Below are 6,731 nucleotides of genomic sequence, written 5' to 3' on the forward strand. Positions count from 1 at the left end.
GCGGATAAAAGTTACTTGGTCTTTTAAGAGTATGGGCATTATCCAAATGTGAGTCTTCTCCATCCGCATGGGGCTGGGTGAAGAATTCCTTGAGTCTTAATTGTCTGCCAAGACAATACATGTCAACGTGCCAATCAATACTGTTTTGTGACAGAGTCAGAACAGAGAGACCTTTATTCAAGAGAGAGCTCAGCTTGTGTTAATATATGATCCGATAGGTTGAATATAACAGTGTTTATGTGTTTTTCTGGTTCCTTCTTCTTCCTCCTCTTTCTCCCACCTCTACGGGTGGGTATAAGGTTTTTTTTTAGGTCTCCTTGCTCTGTCTGACCTTGATAAATAAAATGCCCCCAGCATATGTCTGGATTTTTATACAGCCATACCAAACTGGGAATGCCAAATACCTGACTGATCTTGGAAGCTAAGCAGTGTTGGGCCTGGCTAGTACTTGGATGGGAGACCTCCTTGGAATACCAGGTGCTGTACATTATTGACCTAGTTGCTTGACTTCTGTCATAGGTTTTGACACTGTGGGGTTTTGGTTATACTTCACTTTCACGTACATTGGTCCTCTGGCAGTACCACCTAATTATCTACTGTATAGCAGTGAGATGGATTTGTTACTCAGTCGGTCTGTTGTTTGCCTTTACCTTATCTCCAGGACTTGTAGGAGATTTCAACTGCTGTGATTATGCATAGTCAATTGTCGATATAGCATTATGTTTTTTCAAGCCATGTGCGGATGTTGGAGAGCCAGAATCTGGTTATCCATTATTGCCTTAAGAGTTTTCAATTGTTTATAATCTATATACAGTATATACAGACAGTTTGTGTTTTCTTTTGGGTACAGCCTTTGGGGAGTTGGGAATGTACAGTTCCTGCTTGAAAGATGAAGCTAAGCAGGGCTGGTTTGGGCCAGCACCTGTATGGGAGACCCCCATGATAAAACAGATGTCTTATACTGATGATGCATTTATTTAATTACAGATTGTTTCATTATGCTTTGGACTATATATTGCAGGGCTGTTTATTAATTTTTCTATGACATCTGACATTTCTCCCCATTCTATTGTATCTGTTGTTTGATACTGTGTATTATATCAGTGCACATAGTAATCTTACAGCACACTCCCACAGGGTGTCCAAGCCGGGGGCAGTATTTGTTTACATTCTCAGCCCGCCCACCTGTCAGTAATAATTTCCAATGAGAGTGTTTCTTGGGCTCTCAGACTCTGACCACGGGATGTGGCCTACAGGCTTTTTGAAGCAATTTTCTTCTTTAAAACAGACACCTAGTGAGGGGTTGCATTAGCCCCTGAGGAAAACTACCAAAGTGTAGTTGAAACAGCTGGCAGGCCGCTGTTTGTATTACTTTGCTACTGACGGACTGAATAAATCCTCTTCTGCTAAAACGTGAGTGCTGATCCTGCATCTTTTCAAAACTACATTGGAAAGTGAGTGTCAATGTTTATGTTTTTTGGACCCTGCACCACGACCGTTGGTATTTTGTTAACCCTTGCTAGTATGCTGTTTCGCTTCTAGGATCGATATATATATATATATATATATATATATAGGATTCATTGCATGGATGCTTAATACAAGCTTTTGAAATTAGTCTCCGAGTGCCGCCACTTTTACTCCTGTTTGTTTATGCTTATATACACACACAAGAGCAGGAATGGCACTCCCAAAGTGATATATAATAACGGGAGCCGGTGCCCTCACATATAGAGCATCTAGTGGTACGGAGGTGCAGTACTCACGGCACAGATTAACGGACAAACATCGGTCACGTCTGTTTCAACAACGTTTCAGTGCCCCAGCACTGTCGTCAGGCTTTAATAGGAAAATCAAAAGTGAATATACCTTTATAGCAAACAGTGTACCAGTGAGTAAATCGCCAGCTCCGGAACCGGGACAACGCACCTGTCCGGCGGCAGCACATGATGACATCATAACATGGAGCCCATGCATTGGCAAACCATGTGACTGCAGATGTTACCATAGATACATAGTAAACAGGAAAATGGGTTAAGAGCTAAACGTGAAAGAGACACAAGTATAAAGATTACAAATTCAGTACAAAAACACTACACCTCTTGTAAATACATCCTAAAAGCAATATGCAGGTATATATACAATTAATAGAAACAAGCATAAGAAATAGAATCATTGAGACCTTTAAGAGAAAGTACCCCCAAATGCATAATCCAGTGGGACTCACATTGCAATAGCTTACGAGCTCTATCACCCCCTCTAATGGATGGTGGGATGTGGTCTATCATTTGATACCGTAAACTATTCAGAGGTTGATTAAATAATACAAAATGCCGGGCAAAAGGTTGGTCAATTTTACCAGTACTCAGCGCATTCCTGATGGCAGAGCGGTGGGCGGTCATGCACTCTTTGAATTTACGTTCAGTTTTGCCCACATAACTAAGTTCACATGGGCAAATTAACTGGTAAACTACAAAAGAAGAATTGCATGTAAGCAAATGATGTATAAAAATCTTTTTACCCGTATGTGGATGTGCAAATGTATTTCCTGTAATCAAAAACTTACATGTCACACAGGTGCAACGAATGCAACCTGTTTGTTTATTATAAGATGGCTGTTTGGCAATATCTGACTTGACAAGAAAGTCTCTCAAATTACGTCCGCGTGAATAACACGGCATCAGTGAAAAATCTTTAAGTGGTAAATGATCATCAGATTCAACTAATGGTCAATATTTCTTAGAAATGTTATTAATGAGTTGAGAGGCAACATTGTACTTATTGACCCATGGGAGTTTATTTGGATTTTTAGTAGTAAATTAAGGTTTTAAGAGTGATTGACGATCAATTCTCAAGACTTTTTCTTTTGTATATAGCAGATCATCCAAGGAATATCCTCTCTGGGTAAATGTCATAATTAGCTCATCTATTTGTTTAGCCGCTACATTGTTCTGGTTATTGATTCAATGTAATCGGATCATCTGAGAATAGGGTAAACCCTGCAAAAGACTCTTGGGATGGCAACTGTGGGCTTGTAGAAGCATGTTGCGGTCAGTATTGAAATTATAGGTACATTTAATTGGAGATAATCCAACATTGTGACTATCAATGACCTGAATGAACTTGTTTACGTCACCCTGCCAAATGATCAAAAAATCATCTATGAAGCATGTAAAAAATGTTAAATTAGATGAAAGGGTATTATCGTTAAAGAATGTATCCTGTTCTACAACAAACATTACAGTATTGGCATACACAGGAGCTGCACTAGAGCCCATACAACAACCCTTTATCTGCAAAAAGAATTAATTATTATATAGAAATAAGTTTTTTGTTAATATCAATTCAAAAAGTACAAGGATAAATTCAATGAAAGCAGTTGTAAACAGTCCACTCTTCATCATAAATTTCTTAACTGCTGATAAACCAAATGTGTGCGGAATAGATGTATATATTGTAGGTTTACCACATATACACTTATCAGCCAACAATTTTCAAAGGTATTTGAACAATCGGATAATTTGTTCAACAGAGAAGTGGTATCGAGTAAGATCGTAGATTCCATTTGGACTAAAGGTTGTAAGACGGAGTCCAGGTAAGTAGCTACTGGTTGAAACAATGAGCCCCTTGCTCCAATTATTGGGCGTCCAGAGGGAGGGTCCAGTTTTTTATGGATTTTGAGAAGCGTGTAAAATAATGGCACTGTAGGAAAAGCAGGAATTAGTATATCCATAAGTTCTTGAGTAATGAGCATAGAGTCCATTCCGTGTTGTAGTATTTCGCTCAATTCCCCTTTAAATTTCATAATTGGATCTTGTCAGAGTTTCACATAAACTGAAGAATCAGATAATTGGCGTTCAGCCTCAGCACAATAGTCACAAAGAACTTGAAGGACTATAGCACCACCCTTATCCACAGGGCAGATGATAAGACTATGATTATTAGAGAGTGTATGAAGAGCCTCGCGTTCAAGTTTAGTCAGGTTCGGGTGAAAGTTATTAGACTTTTTATATATATATATATATATATATATATATTTATATATACACACACACATTGAGGGTGCCAAGACTATGGAGGAACTCACTACAGCCATCGGTGGGTCTGCGGGTGGATGCTGTTGTCAAGGTGTGACGAGCAGGAGGTGATTTTCCTGCTGGGCTCAGGGACGATCATCTGCTCCTCATCAACACAGTAGCAACCAAATGGAAGGATCATGTGTTGCGACGTCGGCAGCGCAGGAGGAATCGCCAGACCAGACCAAGTGTAACCAAGTGGGGGGAGCGCGGAAGGGCAATGGAGGTGCAGCCAGCTTATTGTTTTTTTTGTTTTTTTACTTAATTGGCAGGCGGACAGGAGTAAAAAGTATTAATAGGTGCTCCAGCCCCCGTGTTTTGTGCCCCTCTGCCTCAGGTTTCCTTTGAGCCACAGGGCCCAGTATAGCTGTCCCCTTTGACCCCCCCCCTGTCGCCGGGCCTGCTCCTAGGTTCTGTGTCCATGATGTCCTTCTTGTAAAGCAGATTCTGTGAAATGTCCAAAAAACACTGTTTTGCTACTAGCCTGCAGCGGGTTAGGGCTGGGAGACCGGTGTTTGGGATCCCGGAGGTCGGCACACCGTCCCAGAATTCCAGTGGGGGGAGTGAGTGCAAAGAAGCCCCTTGCAGGCTCGCTGCACTCGCCGCACAGTGGACTCAGTGTCTCGTTGCACTCACCACAGGTTCTATTCCAACTCTATGGGTGTCGTGGACACCCACGAGTGGGAATAAAGCCTGTGGGCCAGCATTCTGACTGCCGCCATTTTGAGTGCTCAGGATTGCAGCATCGGCATGATGACCGCTGGGATCCCGAGTGGTGGTCATATGACCATATCCCCCTGCAGCTCCCTCAGGGGGTGAATGGGATTTGGCTGGTTGGTCTTACCACCCATTAATGGCAGGTTTGGTGTTATGAGGACTTGTTATATTAGTCAATTGTAATTGAAAATAGATGAAGCAGAAGTATAATAGCTGTTACTTTGCATATAGATTTAAGACATTTCTATCTTTGTGCTATAATTAATTTTACATAAAAACATGAAGTTCTTACAGATTCATTTAACATTCCTGAACAGCCTGTGAGAATTCTGTTTGGACACCTTATAAATGAAAGTACAGTTTATTTTGGACACTTTGGTGGCAATTGGTTAATTATTCTTACAGAAACTCTTCATAGCTCATCACTAAGTGATGTCGTTGATTGTGCAAAAAAAAGCGTTGAGCAGTGCTGCTGAACTTTGATAAGAAGCGCTGGGAAAATTGTATGATGCACTACATCTCTTTTTAATTAAGCCTTCAATCATTCTGAATTACCATTTGTTCATGGAATTTTGTTATTGGCAGCTTAAATAGCCCTTGTATGAAATCTAGACTGTAAACTATCTCCATCACCAAGAAACACAGACAGAATGTATGACAGAATTGTTCTGCTATGTCAGTTGATTTTATAAAAATGAAATGTGTAACAAAACAGCAGGACAGCATAAAAATCCTTATAAATATGCAAAAGTGTTCTTCATTTTCGCTGCATTTCTTAAGATTAAATTAAATCTCTGTTAAATGTTTTTATGGCCTTTTAAATATATAATAAGAAGAACAAAGAAAAAGACTTAAATTGTTTTAGACTAGAGTTTCTCTGCTAAACTAATTTTCCAAACGTAATTCCTAGCTATTTATCCTGAGGGATACATAGCGGAAATTGGGGAAATGGGGTTCATGCAGATCTTCAGCAATGAAGGGTATACGTTCATGAATGTCACCACCAAAATGTCGGCATGTACAGAATGTGGATTTTCAACATGTCCACATTGACACTGGGCCTAATTTAGATACGGTCTTTGTTTTCTTATTACACATGCATCCAAGCCACAGTGCGCACTCGCAGCTATTGAAATACAATGGCGTCACACCGAGAAAATAGTTGCAAAGTGAGTGACAGGTAGGCAGCGTTTGGGGGTGGGAACAGAGAGTGGTCGGATAAATGCAGGCATGTCATGGCCATTCAGATGGCGTTTTCAGGTCATGCATAAATCAGCAGTTGTGATATTATGTGATAGTGGATAGCCATCTGTGTCCCAGGAGGGCAGCTCAACCTGCATGTCTTCAGAGACATTAAGACATGACCCAATTTGCAACGTTGGTACGTATATATCAGTAGTTATCAGCCAAAGATAATGCGACATATTAGCATATAACCACAATTGCGAATGGCAAAATATAGCAACAGCAATCACAAAAACAACCCCATCTGATTCAGGCCATTTTGCCATTTAACATGTCAAAATATTGCTATTTCTGCAAATATATCTGAGTGTTTATGCAATTGCCAATGTTGGAGTGCCATTGTTTTTCTAATGATACACACACACACACACACACACACACATATATATACATATGTATATATATATATATATATACCCCAACTGACTTTGTGGTTTCCCCCACTAGCCACAAGGTCAGTTAGGGATGACCTTGTGGTTTTTCCAATTAAGCGGTTCCTACCATATGAATGAATGGAGGACTTTAGACGGGCTTCACCCACTGTGGCATGCCCTCCCACGCACTCACCTCTTCAGACAAGCTTATCAAATTCCAGGCCCACCCACATAACCTTCAATGCTTCCCTATCTAATTACATCCTCTCAGTACAGAACACATAACCTCACATATTTTGTCTTTCTTTACTCTCACACC

General features: G+C 40.4%; 1 pseudogene; it reads left to right on the forward strand.

Annotated features, from left to right (window-relative positions):
* The first annotated feature begins 369 nt into the window (after positions 1–369).
* LOC134945803 (5S ribosomal RNA) lies at positions 370–489 on the forward strand (annotated as a pseudogene).
* Positions 490–6,731: the final 6,242 nt, after the last annotated feature.

The sequence above is a fragment of the Pseudophryne corroboree genome, chromosome 1, assembly GCF_028390025.1.
Source record: "Pseudophryne corroboree isolate aPseCor3 chromosome 1, aPseCor3.hap2, whole genome shotgun sequence".
In the NCBI taxonomy this organism is placed as follows: Eukaryota; Metazoa; Chordata; class Amphibia; order Anura; family Myobatrachidae; genus Pseudophryne; species Pseudophryne corroboree.